Source organism: Physeter macrocephalus, chromosome 2 (assembly GCF_002837175.3).
Source record: "Physeter macrocephalus isolate SW-GA chromosome 2, ASM283717v5, whole genome shotgun sequence".
In the NCBI taxonomy this organism is placed as follows: Eukaryota; Metazoa; Chordata; class Mammalia; order Artiodactyla; family Physeteridae; genus Physeter; species Physeter macrocephalus.
The window spans coordinates 52,401,249-52,425,818 of NC_041215.1; positions in this window are offsets into that span (position 1 = coordinate 52,401,249).

Sequence of the window (24,570 nt, forward strand, 5' to 3'; positions counted from 1 at the left end):
TATAATAAACAATAGACTTTAAAACAAAGGGTATAATGAAAGACAAAGAAGGGTATTATGTAATGATAAAGGGGTCAATACAAGAAGTGGGTATAACACTAGTTAACATATACACACCCAATACAGGAGCACCTAAATATATAAAACAAGTACTAAGAGACAAAAAAAAAGAGAAAAATTTGCAATAACACAATAATAGTAGGGGACTTTAACACCCCACTGACATCAATGGACAGATCATCCAGACAAAAAAGCAATAAGGCAACACAGGTCTTAAAGACATAACAGATGAAATGGACTTAATTGATACATACAGGACAATACATTCAAAAAGAGAAGAATACACATTCTTTTCAAGTGTTCACAAAATATTCTCCAGGATAGACCACATACTAGGTCACAAAACAAGCCTTAACAAATTTAAGAGGATAAATATTGAAGCAACCTAAGTGTTCATCAACAGATGAAAGGATAAAGAAGATGTGGTATATATACATATATATATATATATATACACACACACACACACACAATGAAATGTTACTCAGCCATAAAAAAGAATGAAATAATGTCATTTCCAGCAACATGGATGGAACTAGATATTATCGTACTAAGTGAAGTAAGTCAGACAAAGACACATATCATATGATATCACTTATTTGTAGAATCTAAAAAAATGATACAAATGAACTTATTTACAACATAGAAACGGACTCACAGATATAGAAAACAATCTTATGGTTACTAAAGGGGAAGGGGGTAGGGAGGAATAAATTAGTAGTTTTGTATTAACATACACACTGCTATATATAAAATAGATAAACAAGGACCTACTGTATAGCACAGGGAACTATATTCGATATCATTATAATAACCTATAATGGAAAAGAATCTGAATTTATATATATATATATGAATCATTTTGCTGTACACCTAAAATTAACAAATTTTACATCAACTATACTTCAATAAAAATAGGGGATAAAAATTACAGCAAACATCTTTTCTGACTACAGCAATATGAAACTAAAGATCAACTACAGAAAGAAAAATAGGAAAACACCAAAATTGTGGAGACTAAACAACATGCTACTAAAATACCAATGGGTTAATGATGAAATCAAAGAAGAAATGAGAAAATACCTTGAGACAAATGATATTGAAAACAGAACATTACAAAATCTATGGGATGCAGCACAAGCAATTCTGAGAGAGAAGTTCATGGCAATACAGGTCTTTCTGAAGAAAAGAATAAAAATATCAAATAAACAATCTAAACTACCACCTAAAGTATCAGAAAAAGAACAAACAAAGGCTAAGGTCAGCAGAAGGAAGGAAATAATAAATATCAGAGAGGAAATAAATAAAATAGAGATCAAAAAGACAATAGAAAAGGTGAAACCAAGAGCTGGTTTTCTAAAAAGATAAACAAAATTGACAAATCTTTAGCCAAGCTCATCAAAAAGAAAAGAGAGAGGATCCAAATGAAAATAAGAAATGAAAGAAGAGAAATAGCAACCAATATCACAGTGATACCAAAAAAAAAAAGGAGAGAATACTATGAACAATTATGCCTACAAATTGGACAACCTAGAAGAAATGGACAAATTTCTAGAAACATCCAGCCTGCAAAACTGAGTCAAGAAAAAACAATTTGAACAGACTGATCACTAAATGTTGAAATGAATTGGTAAGACAGTTTACTGGGGAATTCTTCCAAACATATAAATCAGAACTTATACCTATCTTTCTCAAACTATTCCAAAACATTGGAGAGGAGAGAACATTCCCAAATTCATTCTACAAAGCCAACATTACCCAGATACTAAAACCAGAAAAAGACATTACAAAAAAAAAAAAATTACAGGCCAATATCTTTGATAAATATAGATGCAAAAATTCTCAAAAAAAATATTAGCAAACAGAATCCAACAATATGTAAAAAGGATTACACACCATGATTAAGTTGGATTTATTCCAGGGTCACAAGGATGGTTCCACAAATGCAAATCAATCAGTGTGATACACCACATCAAGAAAAAGAAAGACAAAACCCACATGATCATCTCAATAGTGGCAGAAAAGCATTTGACAAAATTCAACATCCATTAATGGTAAAAACTCTCATCAAAGTGGGTGTAGAGGGAACATATCTCAACATAATAAAGGCCATTATAACAAACCCACAGCCAACATAACACTCAACTACTCAACAGTGAAAAGCTGTAAGCCTTCCTATTAAATTCAGGAATAAGACTAGGAGGTCTACTCTCACTGTTTCTATTTAACGTAGTATTGGAAGTCCTAGCCACAGCAATTAGACAAGAAAAAGATATAAAATGTATCCAAATTGGAAGGGAAGAGGTAAACTGACACTATTTGCAGATAGGTAAACTGACACTATTTGCAGATGATATGATGCTCTATATAGAGAAGCCTAAAGTCTCCATCCAAAGAACTTAAAAATGAATTCAGCAAGGTTTCATGATACAAGGTTAATACACAGAAATCTGTTGCTTTTCTATACACTAAAAATGAAATATCAGAAAGAAAATGTAAAAACACAATGCCATTTAAAATTGCATCAAGAGGATCAGATTAAGATGGTGGAGGAGTAGGACACGGAGCTCACCTTCTACCACAAATATTAATACATCAAAAACACATCTACTTGTGGAATGATTCTCATAGAACATCTACTGAATGCTGGCAGAAGACCTCAGACTACCAAAAGGGCAATAAAATCTCCTTATAACTGGGTAGGACAAAAGAAAACTGAAAAAAAGAGAGAAATGAATCGGGATGGGACCTGCACCCCTGGGAGGGAGCTGTGAAAGAGGAAAATGTTTCCACACACAGGGAAGTCCCCTCACTGGTGGGGAGATAAGCCAGGACAGAGGGGGGACTTCAAAGCCCTAGAGAAGAGCACAGGCACCTGTTTATGGAGGACAAAGGGAGAGAGACCTACACAGATGGTCAGTGCCATCGTGCAGTACTTCCAAGCCTAAGACACTCATCCACTGGGGCGGGTGGGGGCTGGGTGCCGAGACTTGGGCTTCAGAGGTCAGAGCCGGGGAGAGGACTGTGGTTGGCTGTGTGAAGACAGCCTGACAGGGCAGGGTGAGGTGCACCACAACTGAGGGAGTATGGGAAGAAGCCTGGGCCCACCAGAAAGGGAAGTTACCATTGTTGGGAGGTGCATGAGGAGAGGGACAGGACCTTCATAGGAGCTTCTTTCTCTGTGTGTATTCTCTCAGGCAGCAGGTCACTGCCTACATGAGCTCTGGGGGTGGGCACGAGCTGTGGCTGCAATGTCGGACTCCAGAGATGGGTGCAGAACGCTGCTGCCAGCAAAGGTCCTGCGAGCAGGTGCTAGTCACTGCCCCCACTTTCCCGGAAGCATGCATGGCCCACCAGCACTGAAACCAGGCCCCAACCACTGCCCCTGCCTCCCCAGGAGTGTGTGAGGCCCACTGGCACTGCCGCCAAGGATCCCACAACTGGGCACCAACTGCTGCCCCTGCATTCCTGGGAGCGTATGTGGGCCATGCACCTGGACACCCCCCATCAAGAGGATAATGGCCATCACACACTGAGGAAAGAGACGGTAAGCATCCAAACCAAAAACAGCCCTCATGCCAAAAAAAATATTAAAGCCACATGAGCTACACAGTGATGCTCCCGCATATTAATAGCCATCCAAGTCTATAGTAGAAAATTGCTTCTCCTAAACTCACAGAGTAAGAGAAATATGAGCAAACTGAAGAAGGAATCACTCCCAGTTAAAAGACCAAGAGAATTTCCCTGAAGGAACAATGAAACAGACTTCTTCAGTCTAACAGATACTGAGTTCAAAAAGGAGGCAATGAAAATACTGAAGGAATTTAAAAAGGCTATTGACAGAAATGCAGACTACTGTAAAAAGGAACTAAAAATTATAAGGAGAAGCCAAGAAAAATTAGAAAATTAATTTGCCAAGATGAAAGCTGAACTAAAGGCAATGAATAGCAGAATGAAAAATGCAGAATAAAGAATAAGTGATCTAGACACTAGAATAATGGAAATTACCCAATCAAAACAGCAGACAAAGTCAAATGAAAAAAAAAATGAAAGCAATATAAGAGACCTATGGGATAATAAGTGTGCAAATCTATGTATAATAGGGATTCCAGAAGGAGAAGAAAGAGCAAAGGGGATTGAAAATGTATTTGAAGAAATTATGGCTGAAAACTTCCCAAACCTAAAGAAGGAAACAGATATCCAGATACAGGAAGCACAGAGGGTCCCAAGCAAGATGAACCCAAAACAGACCTACACCAAGACATATTATAATAAAAATGGCAAAAGTTAAAGAGAAGATTCTAAAGGCAGCAAGAGGAAAACAGAGTTAATTACAAGGGAACTCCCATGAGGCTATCAGCTGACTTTACAGAAATGCTGCAGGCCAGAAGGAATGGCAAAATATATTCAAAGTCTTGAAAGTGAAAAATCTGCAACCTAGAATACTCTACCCAGTAAGATTATAATGTAGAATAAGGGGAGAAGTAAAGAATTTATCAGACAAGCAGAAACTAAAAGAATACAGCAATACTAAACCAATCCTAAAAGAAATATTGAAAGGTCTTCTCTAAATAGAAAAGAAGCAAGAAGATATAGGAAGGAGGAAATCACAACTGCAAAGTAAATCACTTATGTTAGTCAGTATACAGATCAAAAATAAAAAACAACCCTATTTGTGAAAGCTATGATAAGCACAAGGAACAGCAAAAGGATAAACATGAAGATGTAAAAAAGGACATCAAAATCATAAAATGTGTGAAAGGAGAATAAGAAAATGTAGATTCCTTTTTTTAGAATGTGTTTCAGCATATATGACTATCAGTCCAAGGCAAGCAGATATAGGAAGGGGTTAACATACTTAAAAAACAGGGCAATTAGAAATAAAAAAACATACAATATATTCATAAAAAACAAAAGGAAGAGAACATAAGCATAAAAGAAAAGAAAACCATCAAACCACAAAAAGAAACAAAAAAGAAAAAGAAAGGAACAAAGAAGAAACAGAATCAACTGGAAAACAAAGATTAAAGTGGCAATAAATATATATGTATCAATTATTACCTTAAATGTCAAGGGACTGAATGCTCCAATCAAAAGGTATAGAGTGGCAGACTGGATTAAAAAAACAAGAGCCTACAATATGATACCTACAAGAGACCCACCTTAGGGCAAAGGACACACATAGATTGAAAGTAAGGGGATGGAAGAAGGTGCTTCATGCAAACAGAAATGACAAGAGATTGGGAGTTGCAATACTCATATCAGACAAAATAGACTTTAAAACTAAGGCCATAAAGAAGGACACTATATAATGATAAAAGCATCAATACAAGAAGAGGACTTTACTCTCATCAGCATATATGCACCTAATATAGGAGCTCCCAAATACATAGAATGAATACTAATAGACACAAAGGGAGAAACTGATGGGAATACAATAATAGTTGGAGACTTTAATGCCCCGCTCACGTCAATGGACAGATCTTCTAGACAAAAGATCAATAAGGCAACAGATAATCCTAAATGATACAATAGAACAGTTAGACAGTTGATATTTTCAGGACATTACATCCATAAAAACAGAGAATACACATTCTTTTCAAGTGCACCTATAAAATTCTCTAGGATTGACCACATACTAGGACAGAAAGCTAACCTCACCAAATTTAAGAGTATAGAAATTGGGCTTCCCTGGTGGCACAGTGGTTAAGAATCTGACTGCCAATGCAGTGAACACGGGTTCGAGCCCTGGTCTGGGAAGATCCCACATGCCATGGAGCAACTAAGCCTGTGTGCCACAACTACAGAGCCTGGGCTCTAGATCCCGCGAGCCACAGCTACTGAATCCCGTGTGCCTAGAGGCCGTGCTCTACAACAAGAGAAGCCACCACAATGAGAAGCCTGCACACTGCAATGAAGAATAGCCCCCACTCACCGCAAGCAGAGAAAGCCCGCGCACAGCAATGAAGACCAACACAGCCAAAACTAAATACATACATACATTTATTTTTAAAAAAGTATAGAAATTATTTTAAGCATCTTCTTTGACCACAACAGCATGAAACTAGAAATCAACCACAGGAAAAGAAATGGAAAAAAAAAAAAAGGTTAAATGGAGACTAAACAACATGCTCCTAAAAAGCCAATGGGTCAATGAGGAAATCAAAAAGGAAATTTTAAAATACCTTGAGACAAATGACAATGAAAACACAACCATACAAAATCCATGGGATGCAGAAAAAGCAGTTCTTAGAGGAGAGTTCATAAAGATACAGGCCTTCCTTAAAAAAAAAAACAAAAAAACAACTCAAACAACCTAACCTACCACCTAAAAGAATTAGAAAAAGGAGAAAAAACAAAACCTAAAATCATCAGAAGGAAGGAAATAATACAGATCAGGGAAGAAATAAAGATTTGGACTTACCTAGTGGTTCAGTGGTTAAGAATCCATGCTTCCAATGCAAGGAATGTGGGTTTGATCCCTGGTCAGGGAACTAAGATCCCACATGCCATGTGGCATGGCCAAAAAATTTTTTTTAATAAATAAATAAATAAAGATTTTTTAAAAACCAATAGAACAAAATCAATAAAACCAAGATCTGGTTGTTTAAAAGTGTAAACACATTTGACAAATCTTTGGCCAGGCTCACCAAGAATGAAAAAGAGGGGACCCAAATAAACAAAATAGGAAATGAAAAATGAGAAATCTCAACCAACACCACAGAAATACAGAAAACCATACGAGAACACTATGAACAATTATATGTCAACAAATTTGACCACCTAGAAGAGATGCACAACTTTCTAGAAACATCTGGGCCACAAAATTGAATCAAGAAGAATTAAATAATTTGAAAAGATCAATCACTAGAAGTGAAATAGAATCTTTAATAAAAACAAACAAACTCTCTACAAACAAAAGTCGAGGACCAGATGGCTTCACAGGTGAATTCTACCAAACATAAAAGAAGAAATTATACCAATCCTTCTCAGACTCTTCCAAAAGACTGAAAGGAGTGAACACTTCCAAAGAAATTCTTTGAAGTCATCATCACAAAAAAACAGACAAAGATACCACCAAAAAAGAAAATTACAGGCCAACATCTTTGATAAATATTGATGCAAAAATTCTCAAGAAAATACTATCAAACCAAATCCAACAACACACAAAAAGATCATACACCATGACCAAGTGGGAGTCATCCCAAGTTCACAAGGATGGTTCAACATACGCAAATCAAATCAATCAATGTAATATGTCACATTAACAACAAAAAAGTCAAACACCAAATGATCATCTCAAAAGATGCAGAAAAAGCATTTGACAAAATTCAACATCCATTCATGATAAAAACTCTTACCAAAGAGTATACAGGGAATGTATCTCAACATAATAAAAGTCATTTATTCCAAACCCACAGCCAATACAGTACTCAACAGTGGAAAAACTGAAAGCCTTCCCGCTGAAATCTGGAACAAGACTAGGATGCCCACTCTCACCACTTCTATTCAACATAGTATTGGAAGTCCAAGCCACAGCAATCTGACAAGAAAAAGAAATTAAGGGTATTCAAATTGGAAGGGAAGAGGTAAAATTGTTACTATATGCAGATGACATGATACTACATATAGAAAACCCTAAGGACTCCACACAAGAATTATTGGATCTAATAAATGAATTCAGCAAAGTAGCAGGATACAAGATTAACCTTCAGAAATCGATTGCATTTCTTTACACTAAAAATAAAATATCTGAAAGGGCATGTAAAAAAAAATACCCTTTAAAATTGCACCAAAAAAAAAAAAATACCTAGGAATAAACCTGACCAAGGAGGTGAAAGACTTATATGCTGAGAAATATAAAACACCAATAAAGGAAATTAAAGAGGATTCAAAGAAATGGAAAGATATCACATTCTCTTGGATTAGAAGAATATTGTTAAAATGGCAATACTACAGAAAGCAATCTACACTTTTAATGTAATCCCTATCGAATTACCCATGACATTTTTCACAGAACTAGAAAAAATAATCCTAAAATTTATATGGAACCATAAAAGATCCAGAATTGCCAAACCAATGGGGATGTGGAAAAAGTCAGGAGGCTTAACTCTCCCTGACTTCAGACAATACTACAAAGCTACAGTAATCAAAACATTGTGGTATTGGTGAAAAAACAGACATACAGATCAATGGAACAGAACAGAGCCCAGATATGAACCCACACCCCTACAGTCAATTAATCTTCGACAAAGGAGGCAAGAATATAAAATGGGAAATAGACACTCTCTTCAGCAAGTGATGCTGGGAAAGTTGGACAGCTGTATGTAAATCAATGATGTTAGAATGCACCCTTACACCATGCACAAAAATAAACTCAAAATGGCTTAAAGACTTAAATATAAGACATGACACCACAAAACTCCTAGAAGAGAACATAGACAAAACATTCTGACATAAATTGTACAGATGTTTTTTTAATGTCAGTTTTCCAAAGCAATAGAAATAAAAGCAAAAATAAACAAATGGGACCTTATCAAACTTACAAGCTTTTGCACAACAAAGGAAACTGTAAAACAAACAAAAAAACAAAAAGACTCTTACCAAAGAGTATACAGGGAATGTATCTCAACATAATAAAAGTCATTTATTCCAAACCCACAGCCAATACAGTACTCAACAGTGGAAAAACTGAAAGCCTTCCCGCTGAAATCTGGAACAAGACTAGGATGCCCACTCTCACCACTTCTATTCAACATAGTATTGGAAGTCCAAGCCACAGCAATCTGACAAGAAAAAGAAATTAAGGGTATTCAAATTGGAAGGGAAGAGGTAAAATTGTTACTATATGCAGATGACATGATACTACATATAGAAAACCCTAAGGACTCCACACAAGAATTATTGGATCTAATAAATGAATTCAGCAAAGTAGCAGGATACAAGATTAACCTTCAGAAATCGATTGCATTTCTTTACACTAAAAATAAAATATCTGAAAGGGCATGTAAAAAAAAATACCCTTTAAAATTGCACCAAAAAAAAAAAAATACCTAGGAATAAACCTGACCAAGGAGGTGAAAGACTTATATGCTGAGAAATATAAAACACCAATAAAGGAAATTAAAGAGGATTCAAAGAAATGGAAAGATATCACATTCTCTTGGATTAGAAGAATATTGTTAAAATGGCAATACTACAGAAAGCAATCTACACTTTTAATGTAATCCCTATCGAATTACCCATGACATTTTTCACAGAACTAGAAAAAATAATCCTAAAATTTATATGGAACCATAAAAGATCCAGAATTGCCAAACCAATGGGGATGTGGAAAAAGTCAGGAGGCTTAACTCTCCCTGACTTCAGACAATACTACAAAGCTACAGTAATCAAAACATTGTGGTATTGGTGAAAAAACAGACATACAGATCAATGGAACAGAACAGAGCCCAGATATGAACCCACACCCCTACAGTCAATTAATCTTCGACAAAGGAGGCAAGAATATAAAATGGGAAATAGACACTCTCTTCAGCAAGTGATGCTGGGAAAGTTGGACAGCTGTATGTAAATCAATGATGTTAGAATGCACCCTTACACCATGCACAAAAATAAACTCAAAATGGCTTAAAGACTTAAATATAAGACATGACACCACAAAACTCCTAGAAGAGAACATAGACAAAACATTCTGACATAAATTGTACAGATGTTTTTTTAATGTCAGTTTTCCAAAGCAATAGAAATAAAAGCAAAAATAAACAAATGGGACCTTATCAAACTTACAAGCTTTTGCACAACAAAGGAAACTGTAAAACAAACAAAAAAACAAAAAGACAACTTACAGAATAGGAGAAAATATTTGCAAATGATGCGACCAACAAGGGGTTAATCTCCAAAATATACAAAGAGATCAAACAACTCAACAGCAAAAAAACAAACAACCCAATAGAAAAATGGGCAGAAGACCTTAATAGACATTTCTCCAAAGAAGACATACAGATGGGTAGTAGGCAAATGAAAAGATGCTCAACATCACTAATTATTAGAGAAACACAAATCAAAACTACAATGAGATACCAACTTACACCAGTCAGAATGGCCATCATCAAAAAGTCTACAATTGGGCTTCCCTGGTGGCGCAGTGGTTGAGAATCTGCCTGCTAACGCAGGGGACACGGGTTCGAGCCCTGGTCTGGGAAGATCCCACATGTCACGGAGCAACTAGGCCCGTGAGCCACAACTACTGAGCCTGCGTGCCTGGAGCCTGTGCTCCACAACAAGAGAGGCCGCGATAGTGAGAGGCCCGCGCACCACGATGAAGAGTGGCCCCCCGCTTGCTACAACTAGAGAAAGCCCTCGCACAAAAACGAAGACCCAACACAGCCGAAAGTAAATAAATAAATAAATAAATAAAATAAAAAGTAACTGTACCATTAAAAAAAAAAGGAATCTTTAAAAAAAAAGTCTACAATTAATAAATGCTGGAGAGGGTGTGGAGAAAAGGGAAACCTCCTACACTTTTGGTGAGAATGTAAGTTGGTGCAGCCACTATGAAGAACAGTACAGAGGTCCTTCAGAAAAATAAAAATAGAATTACCATATGATACAGCAATCCCACCCCTGGGCATATACCCAGATAAAACTATAATTCAAAAAGATACCTGCACCCACTATGTTCTAGCAGCACTATTCACAATATCCAAGGTATGGAAGCAACCTAAATGTCCATCAACAGATGAATGGATTAAGAAGATATGGTATATACAATGGAATACTACTCAGCCACAAAAGAGAATGAAATAATGCCATTTGCAGCAACAAGGATGCAACTGGAGATCATCATACTAAGTGAAGTTAAGTCAGAAAGAGAAAGACAAGTACCAAAGTTATTGCTTATATATGGAATCTAAAGTTTGGCACAAATGAACCTATCTACAAAACAGAAATAGACTCACCGACATAGAGAATAGACTTGTGGTTGCTAAGGGGGAGGGGAGAGGGAGAGGGATGGAATGGGAGTTTAGGGTTAGTAGATGCAAACTATTATGTTTAGAATGGATAAACATTATGGTCCTACTGTATAGCATAGGGAACTATATCTCATCTCCTGGGATAAACCATAATGGAAAAGAATATAAAATAAGAATGTATATGTATAACTGAGTCACTTTGCTGTACAGCATAAATTAGCACAACTTTGTATATCAACTATACTTCAAAAAAATTGCATCAAAAACACCTAGGAACAAACTTAACCAAGGAGGTGAAAGACCTATATGCTGAAAACTATATAACTTTGATACAGGAAATTGAAGATTTCAAAGAAATCGAAAGCTATCCTGTGCTCTTGAGTTGGAAGAATCAATATTATTAAAATAGCCATACTACCCAAAGCAATCTACAGATTTAATGCAATCCCTATCAAAACATTTTTCACAGAAATAGAATAATTCTAAAATTTACATGGAACCACAAAAGACCCTGGATAGCCAAAGCAATACTGAGAAAAAAGAGCAAATCTGGGGGTATAGCCCTCCTGGACTTCAGACTATACTACAAAGCTACAGTAATCAAAACAGCCTGGTATTGGCTCAAAAACAGACACATGGGTATATGAAACAGAATAGATAGCCCAGAGACAAACTCATGTACCTACTCTCAATTAATCTATGATAAAGGAGGGAAGAAAATACAATGGAGAAAGACAGTCTCTTCAACAAGTGGTTCTGTCTGGGAAACCTGGATAGTTACATATAAAACAATGAATTTAGAACATTCCTTCACACCACATACAAAAGTAAATTCAAAATGGTTTAAAGACCTAAATGTAAGACATGACACCACAAAATTCCTTGGAGAGAACATAGGTGAAACACTCTTTGACATAAATCACATCAATATTTTCTTAGATCAGTCTTCCAAGGTAAAAGAAATAAAAGCAAAAATAAACAAATGGGACCTAATCAAACTTAAAAGCTTTTGCACAGCAAAGGAAATCATCAAAATGAAAAGACAGCCTATGGACTGGGAAATGATGTTTGCAAATGATGCCATAAATAAGGGGTTAATGCCCAAAATATACAAACAGCTTATGTAACTCAAAATCAAAAAAAATTTTTAAATGTCCAGTACAAATGGACAGAAGACCTGAATAGACATTTTTCCAAAAATCAGACGTGGAAGCAACCCAGGTGCCCATCAACAGAGGACTGGCTTAAGAAAATGTGGTGTATATATATATATATATATATATATATACACACACACACACATATACATATATATGTGTGTGTGTGTGTATATACACACACACAATGGAATATTACTTAGCCATGAAAGAGAATGAAATATTGCCATTTGTAGCAATGTGGATGGGGCTAGAGAACATTATGCTTAGTGAAATAAGTCAGAGACAATTATTATGTGATATCACTGATATGTGGAATCTAAAAAACAATACAATTGAATGTATATAAAAAAACAGGAACAGACTCACAGATATACAAAACAAACTTATGGTTACCAAAGGTGAAAGGGGAGGGAAAGACAAATTAAGTCTATGGGATTAACAAATACAAACTACTAGACATACAATAGATAAGCAACAATAATTTACAGTATAGCACAGGGAATTATACCCAATATATTGTAATAACCTATAATTGAACATAATCTTAAAAAAAACAGAATCTCTATGCTATACACCAGAGAATAACACAATATTGTAAATCAACTATATTTCAATTAAAAAATTTAAAAAATAATTTTAAAAAACCTGAAAGTCTTTTGCATATTAAAGCAAAAATAAGGCAGGGTGCAGTTTAAAAATATGATTTATTTAAGAATTATTATCTCAGATTTCACTGTGTATACAACTTTGTACAAACAAAACAATAAAAATGCTAGGATTTTCTTATACATCCACTCATTGATTATTCTATTTAAGTCTAATTATGAAATGAGTATACCTTTTACTGATCAGGTCCTAGTTAACAAATTGTAATGTGCATTTACCACACACATAGAGAAAGCCTCATTTGAGGTATCAAAAAAAGAGGGGGAAATGCTGTCCAAATTAATAAAAAGCAAATTATACAATTTTTTTTTAAACAGATCAACTTTTTTTCAAGTACTATATAGTCAAAGGGAAGATGAGACACAACAAGTTAAATTCAGCTAGGCTTTAGCAATAAATGCTGTTGTCTTCAGGTAATTATTGGAGGCTTAGCTCTATCTAAAGAGTGGAAGTGCCTCCTTTAAGACACATATTTATAGATAGTTGAGCAACAGTATGTCAGATGTTTTAACTACTCATCCCATGATGTGGATTTTAAAGATAAAGTTACATGGATTTGGGTATTTCAGAAGTGTTTACATCTTTTAGGTCTGATCTTTCATCCCCATCTGGATGAGTAGAGAGGCACTGCAATGCCATGATTTGGGTAATCCCAAAAAGCAGTAATCATTGAGATTCCTTGAAAATTATTTTGTACTGAGCAGTCTTCCCAGCATGTTACCTATATTTTCTCATTTAACCTTGACAACAGCCCAACAAGGTAAATACTGCTAATATTGTTCCCATTTTATAGATAAGGAAGTTGAGGCCACATAGAGGTTAACATGATCATACCCTTAGTAAGGATACACACCCAGGCAATCTTGTTAAGAAGCTATGCTCTTAACATCATTCTACCTCTTTCTCCAAACTTTTTCTTTGTTCCTTGCCAGAAGGACTGCATTATTCAGTGTCATTACTTTAAAAACATGGCACAGAGACATCTGTTGAATGTACATACTTCAGTAGGGAGAAGGATGCATGAGAAGTGTGAAATATTACAGTGGAGAACTGACTTGGGGGAAGTCAACCTGGGCTGTCCAAATGATGCATCAAGGGAGCAAAATCAAATGAAAAGAACTGGTAAAGGCAACTTTCCCTTTCCCATAATTACTTCCATGATTGTTCTTAACAACTACTGAAAATCCTTTCAGGCAACAGGCTTTGGCCCCCTCAGGTCCTGTGCCACAAATCCTCAACTAGCATTGTGGCCGACTGCAGCTTCATCTCTATTGCCAATGTGGGTAGACTTGAATTTTCAGCCCTAAGAATATTAGCTGTATCTGTGGGAAACCCAGGTACCTGTCAGCCAATGGAGCTGGCTCTTTACCTGACACCACTCTTCCCCACTAAAATCACAATTCTTTATTATTTCATTCGCCTGATTTCCAACTATATTCCAGCAACTTCATCCCTGTAGAAATGAAGCACTGCTTTGAACACCTCATTACTTAAGTGGTCCAGATGTCTTCCAAAGAGTCACACAGACTCTTTCTGCTATGTCACCTCTTCCAACAGTTTAGCTGCTACCAAGAATCCAATCTTCCTCCAAACTAACCAGCTCAAAACATGGTCCACCTCACACTTAGTTCTGACCATTTCTGTTACTTAGCAAATATTATTGTCTTGCTTCACCTACCAGGTCATTCCCCTTGGGACAGAGACCATGTAGGATGTTATCCAGGTTCTCCAAGGATAGCTGAATCTGCATCATGGGGGACAGCTACTGTCCTATTTTCTGGCTCTTGATATTTTCTCCTTTATTCCCATCTTCCATTCTTACCCTGGTCCTTTATTTGAGTCCCCAAGTGAGACAGGGAGGAAAGGGGCAGGGCACAACCATTAAAAGAATGACACAACCATTAAGAAGAACAAGATACAACAAAAACTAGTTAGAACCTACTAGGCCCAAGATGGAGGAAGATTCAACTTCCAGTGGACCTTGAGCCTCATTATACACATTGTAATGCATTAACATGCTCAATGACACACCCACATGTTCCGTGACAGTTCTGAGGCTGGCCATAAAAGGCCAAAAAGTGGGTGGTGCTCCAATTCCTAGAAATCCCCGCTCCTTCTCCAAGATAGAACGTTCCTCCCATTCCTTAGCCTATGAAATTACCCAGCTCATAAAAACTAACCACTCCATAATTCGGGGCTGCCTCTCAGCTTCTGAGATGACCCACACTCTGTCTATGGAGTGTGTATCTCTCTAAATAAACCTGCTTTCACTTTACTATGTCTTACTATTGAATTCTTTCTGCGTGAAACCAAGGATCCTCACTTGGCAGCCCGTCCCAGGGACTCACCAGAGACCTGGGACATGACCATCCTCTCACACCCCATATTCTTGCAACACAAAGACCTTGAGGGCCAAGCCCAAACAGGCTGTGAGAGCCGTTACTTCTATCACTAGATGGAAACATTAAGAAAATCTACACTGAAGGAAACCTTTTCAAGTTGAACTTCTGTCAAGCAATTGGAGGAGCATGTGGTTTTGTGGTAAGATTTGTCAGAGTGAGTTGTGGAAGTGGCTAAGTGTTGTGAGTGGTAAATGACTAGTTCTGTGCTCACAGGGCTGTGTGAAGGGTACTCTGCTCAATGCCCATCAGTTTCTGATCTCTTCCTAAGCTGAGAAAAGGTCCCTCAGTTTTTGACACAACAATATCACAGGTTATTTTTTAATAAAAATTATTTTTACATGTGGAATAAAAATTACCAATTGGTGCTATTAAAAACTATAGGTTTCTGAGGGAAATTATTTGAAGAAAAAATCATTTGTTTGACTAGTGCAGGACGTTTTAATAGAGGATCTCTGTGCAATTATTCTTTCTCTTATAGGTTAATTCAATACATATGGACCAGGTTGTGTGCTAGGAGCTTAGGATACATGTGAGTTTATAGTTTAGCTGGGGAAAAAAAATAAACATGTATATGAGTTCTCAGATGACCAGGTTAAATCACACATGACAAGCAGGCAAAGGAAAAAACCTGTGTGAGAGAGTCCAGCAAATTGGAACAACTAAAATAAATTCAATATGGCTAGAGCAAGATGGGAGAATGACAAGCCATGACATGATCTCAGAGGGGAGAGAGAGAGAGTGTGCAAGAGAGAGTGTGTGAGCACGTGCTGGGGATATTTTCCTGGTCAATGAGAAATTATTGTAAAAATTTAAGCAGTAGCATGACATGATCAGAACTGTATTTGCCTTTAAAGGATTATGCTGGTTTCAATAAGGGGATAAATAGGAGTAACAAGGAGAAAGATGTAGTGGCTTTGACTAGGCTGGTGACAGGGGACATAGAACTGAATGGAAAGAATAGAAAAATTGGACAAAATTGACATTGTTCAGGAGATTGAATCTTTTAAATATAATAAATCCCCATTCTCATGATCTGAGCAAATGCACCTCACCCAGTTTCAGCTAAAACAAGTCCGCTCCCCCACCACCAGCCATTATGTTCCAACCACAATGATCTTCTTTCAGTTCCTCAACCTCAAAAACTCTTTGCCACTCTTGGTCCTTTTCATATACATTCCCTCTCCCTAGAATGCTCTCTCTGCACCTGTCCCTCCAGTCTTTCCTCCAGGAAGCTTGTCCTGAGCCTCTGATCTAGATTACATATTCTCATTGCACACTGATTTTTGTGTATGTCAGTTACACTTGGGTACTTTGGTATTGAGAAAGATAGTCTCTCTTCCATCACAGTAGGGACATTATCTACTTTGCTCTTTACCTTGTTTCCAGTGCCAGGACAGTGCCGACACAAAGCAGGCACTCAATATATGTTTGTTAGATAAACAAGCAGACTCAGATAGCGAATCTTTATTAAGTTTATCTTAATAAGTATGGCCACCATGGTAAAATCAGTGTGACCAAAAGATTTGGTCTACTTGGATTATTGCTGGAAAGAGATGCTTGATGATGACTATCTCCTGTTTACAGGTGATAATCATGAGCTTTAAATTAGTAGCATAGACAACTTAGTCTAAACTCTAGTGGTTCTTAATCTTGGCTTCACAGTTCCATAACTTGGGGAGATTTTAAGAGTACTAATGCCCAGGTCTCATCCCAGAACAACTGAATGATAATGTCAGGGTATTGGAGGTAGCACTGGTATTTTTAGATGATCATGATGATTCAATATGTATGAGGGATTACTACTGTGTAATATTTACTCAGCTATATCTGACAAAATCACAAATGAACAGATCTAATGACCGAATACATTTCTATAACCTACTAAACTCACAAAACCAGCAACTACATCATTATATACTTTGCAATTCACTGTTCAAACTCTCTCAAACATGTACTGGGTACCTATTATGCACCATTACTACATTAGGTAAAAGAGATGCAAACATTTTCAGGACCAAGGGTGCCTGGAAATACTATTTATTTCCTACCCGAGATAACAATACATAGTGGTTGCCAGATCCATAAAATGTCTAACTTTCATATGGGGAACCACTTCAGTTATCACTATTTTCATTGACTTGAATTTGAAAGCCCTTGATCTCATGTTTTGTCCTCTAATCCAGTTATACTCATTTTTATTTTTTTCTACTTACATATGCTTTTGCAGTATTTCTATGAGCTATACTTTTTAATGTTATACATTAGACATAGTCATAAAATAATATCTACTAGGATTCATCGGTCTGCACTATGACTTTTTCCCTTTTTCAAACTACAAAGGAGGTTACAAATGAATTACTGAGAACAGTTGTTCTTTCATAGGAGAAAGAGTATCTTAATTTCTGCTCAGAAATTGTGTTTACAGGCATACCTCAAAGATATTGCGGGTTCAATTTCAGACCAAAATAAATTTTTCTGAATATTTCTGTAAAGCGAGTCACAGGAATTTTTGGCTTCCCAGTGCATATAAAAGTTATTTTTACACTATACTGTAGTCTGTTAAGTGTGCAAAAACTTTGTCTGAAAATATTATATACCTTATTAAAAAATACTTTGTTGCTAAAAAATGCTAACTATCATCTGATCTTTCAGCAAGTAATAATCTTTTTTTGGTGGTGGAGAGTCTTGCCTCAATGTTGATGCCTGCTGACTGATCAGGGTAGTGGCTATTGAAGGTTGGTGTGGAAATTTCTTTAAGAAAACAATGAAGTTTGTGGCATAGATTGACTTTTCCTTTTACAAATATTTTCTCTGTAGCATGCAATGCTGTTTGATAGCATTTTACCCACAGTAGAACTTATTTTAAAATTGGAGTTAATCCTCCCAAGTCCTGCCTCTGTTTTATCCACCAAGTTTATGTAATATTCTAAATTCCTTTTTGTAATTTCAACAATATTCACAGCATCATAACCAAGAGTAGATTCTGTTTCAAGAAACCACTTTTCTTTCCTCATCCTTAAGAAGCAGTTCCTCATCCAATCAAGTTTATCATGAGATTGCAACAATTCAGTCATATCTTCAGGCTCTACTTCTAGTTCTCTTGCTATTTCCATCACATCTGCAGTTACTTTCTTCACTGAAATCTTGAACCCTTCAAAGTCACCCATGAGGGTTGTAATCAACTTCTTCCAAATTCTTATTAATGTTGATATTTTGATCTCCTCCTATGAATCGTAAATATTCTTCATGGCATTTGGCGTGGTGAATCTTTTCCAGAATATCTTCAATTTACTTTGCCCAGATCCATCAGAGGAATCACTAGTTACAGCAGCTGTAGCCTTACAAAATGTATTTCACTATACATATTTATCACTATACATATTTATACTACACTCTTAAATGACCAGGTTCATTGTCAACAAGCATTAATATTTCAAAAAGGAATCTTTTTTTTTTCTGAGCTACAGCTCTTAACAGTGGGCTTAAAATATTCAGTAAACTATGTTGCAAACGTGTGCTATCATCCAGGTTTTGTTGTTCCACTTATAGAGCACAGGCAGAGTAGATTTACCATAATTCTTAAGGGCCCTAGGATTTTTGAAATGGGAAATGAGCATTGGCTTGAACCTAAAACTGCCAGCTGCATTAGCCCCTAACAAGGGAATCAGCCTCTCTTTTGAAGCTTTGAAGCCAGACACTGACTTCTCCTCCCTAGCTATGAAAGTCTTAGATTGTATTTTCTTCCAATATGAGGCTGTTTTATCTACATGGAAAATCTGTTATTTAGTGTGGCCACCTTCATTAGTTATCTTAGCTAGATCTTCTGAGTTACTTGTTGCAGCTTCTATGTCAGCACTTGCCACTTCACCTTGCACTTTTATGTTATGGAGACAGCTTCTTCCCTTAAGCCTCATAAACCAAACTCTTCTAGCCACAAACTTCTGAAGCTTCCTCACCTCTTTCAGCCTTCTTAGAAATGAAGAGTTAGGACCTTGATCTGGATTAGGCTTTGTCTTAAGGGAATGTTGTGACTGGTTTGATCTTCTATCCAGACCATTAAAACTTTCCTTTCCGATAAACAATAGGCTGTTTCTTTTTTATCATTCATATGTTCATTGGAGTAACACTTTTAATTTCCTTCAAGAGCTTTTCCTCTGCATTCACAGCTTGGCTAACTTTGGAGTAAAGAGGCCTAGCTTTCATCCTATCTTGGTTTTCAACATGCCTTCCTCATGAAGCTTAATCATTTCTAGCTTTTGATTTAAAGGGAGAGATGTGCAACTCTTCCTTTTATTGAAGACTTAGAGGCCACTTTAGGGTTATTAACTGGTCTAATTTCAATAGTGTTGTGTCTCAGGGAATAGGGAGGCCTGAGGATAGGGAAACAGATGGGAGAACCCAACGGTCAGTAGAGCAGACAGAACACATACACTTATTAAGTTCACCATCTTATATGGATGCAGTTCATGGTTCCCCAAAACAATTACAATAGTAACATCAAAGATTGCTGATCACCATAACGAATATAATAATGAAAAAGTTTAAAATATTATGAGAATTGCAAAAATGTGACACAGAAACAGGAAATGAACAAATGCTGTTGGAAAACTGGTGCTGAATTACTTGCTCAACTCAGTGATGCCACAAAATTCAGTTTGTAAAAAAGCCCCAAAAAACAAAAAAATTGAATTTTCTGTGAGGCACAATAAAGTGAAGTACAATAAAATGAGGATTGACTGTATTAGAACATGGAAAACAGAAACATTGAGTCCACTTTTGGTGTTTCCTGATTAACCGTTCTACTCTCTAGTGCTAATTTCTGTTCAAGTACAAGGAAGCCAGGGCTGAACCCATACACTTTTTTTTTTTACAACTCTTTGTTAATTTGTAAATGGATCACAGGAGGCATAGCAAAAATCTAGCAGAATATCACAAGATTTCTCTCTGCGGAAATTTAACCAAACTATGTGTCAGTGAAAGGTATATGCAACCACAACTCTGCTTCAAGCTCTCAGGTCTACCTCTGGGTTTCCTGAATGTTCTAAGTTGTAAATTATTTGCAAACATCATTATCAATGGAAATATTTGCCATTATTCTAGGGGCCCTTCCACCACTGTTACACTGAACAAAGAGGCACTTTCTCACCCTTCCATGTCATATGTTTATGATTTCATCCAACTGGAGAAAGTCTCAAGCCTGCTTCCATTCAGAACACTTGTCTCATTCCATCATGCCATTTTTGGTTTCCTTTGGTAATGTTAATGCTCTGCATGGGAGGGAGTTGAAGGATAATTGTAATTATAAAAATTATAGGAACCATCTTTCTATTTTTTAGAACTTTATGCAAATTTCTGTGAAGTTCCAGAGAATTGACTTGACCAATGAGACCAATGAGTGTTTTCTAAATGTTTTAAGTTTTCAGAGTTCCTTTCTTTCTTCTCTACATCAGTTATTACTAAGAGCTGTAATATAAAAAGTGCTGAAATGATGGCTATATGATAACTACAACTCAATTGAATGAAAAAATATATTCAACCAAGTACATTTACATTTAAAAAACATATTTTAAAAGAAGGAAAAAAATCACAATAATAAAATGGGAATGCAGTATACTACAAAGATGGACTTAGAAGCTGTATCGACAAAGAACTGAATCCAGTCTCTGTCAGTTTCTATATTTGAAGCTTTGGGCAAATTACCCCAACTTTTTTTCCCCAAGCCTTGGTTTACTCATCTGTAAAAAAGCATTAGTGACTCATGTTTAATAATAACATCATTCATATGTCTTTTTAAAAAATATGCAAAATTATAAGTTCAGGAAAAATTGGTCTACAATTGTTTAGCTACATCTATTTCCTTGGTTGTGGTAAAATAATCCAACTATGACAAGAGACTACATATGACACAGAAGTTTGAAAATGAATAGCCTGCCATTTCTCTATATAAGTCACACTTCTTAAAAACCAGGGACATAGACATGATTCTGGACTCATGGATCTTAATTTGGAAAGAAATCTATTATACTCTTTATTACAACAGCTTTAGTTTAAGCTATTAGATTTTCTTTGTACTGTCTCTTTCAAATCAAGATCAAATGGAAAAGCAGAGTCGGCTGGTGAGCACCTTTCCTCTTTGCAGTTCAATCACTGTTGAACATAATAATCTACATAATTTTCAGGAGAATTTTGAACATTAGTAAGACAATGTCTATGAGATGAGCTCTCTGAAAAAGCAGAATATAAACGCAAGAAATTATAATGTATTGCTTCTCAAATGTTATATAAGATATTCAACTGGATCTGTGTTATTAATAAAAAAGTAAAGCTGTACAAGATAAAACCCCAGAAGGACAACTAAGTGAAGTAGAGACAGGTAATCTACCTGAAAAAAAAGAATTCAGAGTAACGATAGTAAAGATTATCCAAGACCTTGGAAAAAGAAAGGAAGCACAGATTGAGAAGAAACAAGACATGTTTAACAAAGACCTAGAAGATCTAAACAACAAACAGAGATGAAAAATACAATAACTGAAATGAAAAATACACTAGAAGGAATCAACAGCAGAATAACTGAGGCAGAAGAACAGATAAGCAAGCTGACAGACAAACTGGTGGAAATCAGTGCCATGAATAAAGAAAAAAGAATGAAAAGAAATGAAAACAGTCTAAGGACCATTGAGACAACATTAAATGCACCAACATTCACATTATAGGGGTCCCAGAAGGAGAAGAGAGAAAAAAAGAACCTGAGAAAATATTTGAAGAGATAATAGTTGAAAACTTTCCTAACATGGAAAAGGGAACAGTCATCCAAGTTCAGGAAGCACAGAGAGTCCCAGACAGGATAAAGCCAAGGAGGAACATGCTGAGACACATAGTAATCAAACTGACAAAAATTAAAGACAAAGGAAAGTATTAAAAGCAACAAGGGTGGGGGGTAGGAGAAGATGGCGGAAGAGTAAGACACGGAGATCACCTTCCTCTGAAGGTGGGGGGAGCTTCAGAGCCACGGAGGAGAGCGCAGCAACAGGGGTGCGGAGGGCAAATTGGAGAGATTCCCGCACAGAGGATCGGGGCCGACAGGCACTCACCAGCCCAAGAGGCTTGTCTGCTCACCCGCCGGGGCAGGCGGGGGCTGGGAGCTGAGCCTCGGCTTCAGTCGGATCCTTGGGAGAGGTCTGGAGTTGGCAGCGTGAAAACAGCCTGAAGGGGTTAGTGCACCACGGCTAGCCGGGAGGGAGTCCCAGAGAAGTCTGGAGCTGCCGAAGAGGCAAGAGACCTTTTCTTCCCACTTTGCTTCCTGGTGCGCAAGGAGAAAGGTTTAAGTGCGCTGCTTAAAGGAGCTCCAGAGATGGGCGCGGAGTTGCTGAAGAGACAGGAGACTTTTTCTTGCCTCTTTGTTTCTTGGTGTGAGAGGAGAGGGGATTAAGCGTACCGCGTAAAGGAGCTCCAGAGATGGGCGCGAGCCGCAGCTGTTGGCACGGACACCAGAGACGGGTGTGGGATTCTAGGGTTGCTGTTGCTGCCACCAAGAGGCCTGTGTGCAAGCACAGGTCACTCTCCACACCTCCCCTCCAGGGAGCCTGTGCAGCCTGCCACTGCCGGGGTCCTGGGATCCAGGGACAGCTTCCCCAGGAGAACGCACGGCGCGCCTCGGGCTGGTGCAGCATCACGCTGGCCTCTGCCACCACAGGCTCGCTCTGCATCCGTGCCCCTCCCTCCTTCCGACCTGTGCCAGAGCCCCCGAATCAGCTGCTCCTTTAACCCCGTCCTGTCTGAGTGAAGAGCAGACGCCCTCGGACTACCTACGCACAGAGGCGGGGCCCAGTCCAAAGCTGATCCCCAGGAGCTGTGCGAACAAAGAGGAGAGGGGGAGGTTTCTCCCAGCAGCCTCAGAAGCAGCGGATTAAAGCTCCACAATCAACTTGAAGTGCCCTGCATCTGTGGAAAACCTGAATAGATAGCGAAATATCCCAAGTTGAGGAGGTGGACTTTGGGAGCAAGATATATTAATATTTTCCCCTTTTCTTCTCTTTGTGAGTGTGTATGTGTGTTGTTGTGTGAGATTTTGTCTGTATAGCTATGCTTTCACCATTTGTCCTAGGGTTCTGACCGACCCTTCTTTTTTTACAAAATTTTTCTTCTTAATAATTATTTTTTATTTTAATAACTATATTTTATCCTACTTTATTTTGTCTTCTTCCTTTTTTCTTCCTTTATTCCTTCCTTTCTTCCCACCTTTCTTCCTTCCTTCCTCCCTTCTTTCCTCCTTTCCTTCCTCCCTTTCTTCCTCCATTCCTTCCTCTCTTCCTTCCTCCCCTTCTTCCTCTCTTCCTTCCTTCCTTTCTTGCTTTCTTCCTTCCTTCATTTCTTCCTTCCATTTTTCCTTCCTTCCTCCCTCCCTCCCTCCCTCCCTTCCTTTCTTTACTTTCTATTTTTTTCTCCTTTTTATTTTGAGCCGTGTGGATTAAAGGCTCTTGGTGCTCCAGCCAGGCGTCAGGTCTGTGTCTCTGAGGTGGGAGAACCAACCTCAGGACACTGGTCCACAAGAGGCCTCCCAGCTCCATGCAATATCAAATGGCGAAAATCTCCCAGAGATCTCCATCTCAAAACCAAGACTCAGCTTCACTCAAGGACCAGCAATGTACAGTGCTGAACACCCTATGCCCAACAAATAGCAAGACAGGACTACAGCCCCATCCATTAGCAGAGAAGCTGCCTAAACTCATAATAAGGCTACCAACATCCCAAAACACACCACCAGACGTGGACCTGCCCACCAGAAAGACAAGATCCAGCCTGATCCACCAGAATATAGGCACTAGTCCCCCCAACCAGGAAACCTACTCAACCCACTGAACCAACCTTAGCCACTGGGGACAGTCATCAACAACAATGGGAACTACGAACCTGCAGCCTGCAAAAAGGAGACCCCAAACACAGTAAGCAAAATGAAGAGACAGAAAAACAAACAGCAGATGAAGGAGCAAGGTAAAAACCCACCAGACCTAACAAATGAAGAGGAAATAGGCAGTCTACCTGAAAAAGAATTCAGAATAATGACAGTAAAGATGATCCAAAATCTTGGAAATAGAATAGACAAATTGAAAGAAACATTTAACAAGGACCTAGAAGAAATAAAGAGGAAGCAAGCAATGATGAGCAACACAATAAATGAAATTAAAAATACTCTAGAAGGAATCAGTAGCAGAATAACTAAGGCAGAAGAACGGATAAGTTATCTGGAAGATAAAATAGTGGAAATAACTACTGCAGAGCAGAATAAAGAAAAAAGAATGAAAAGAA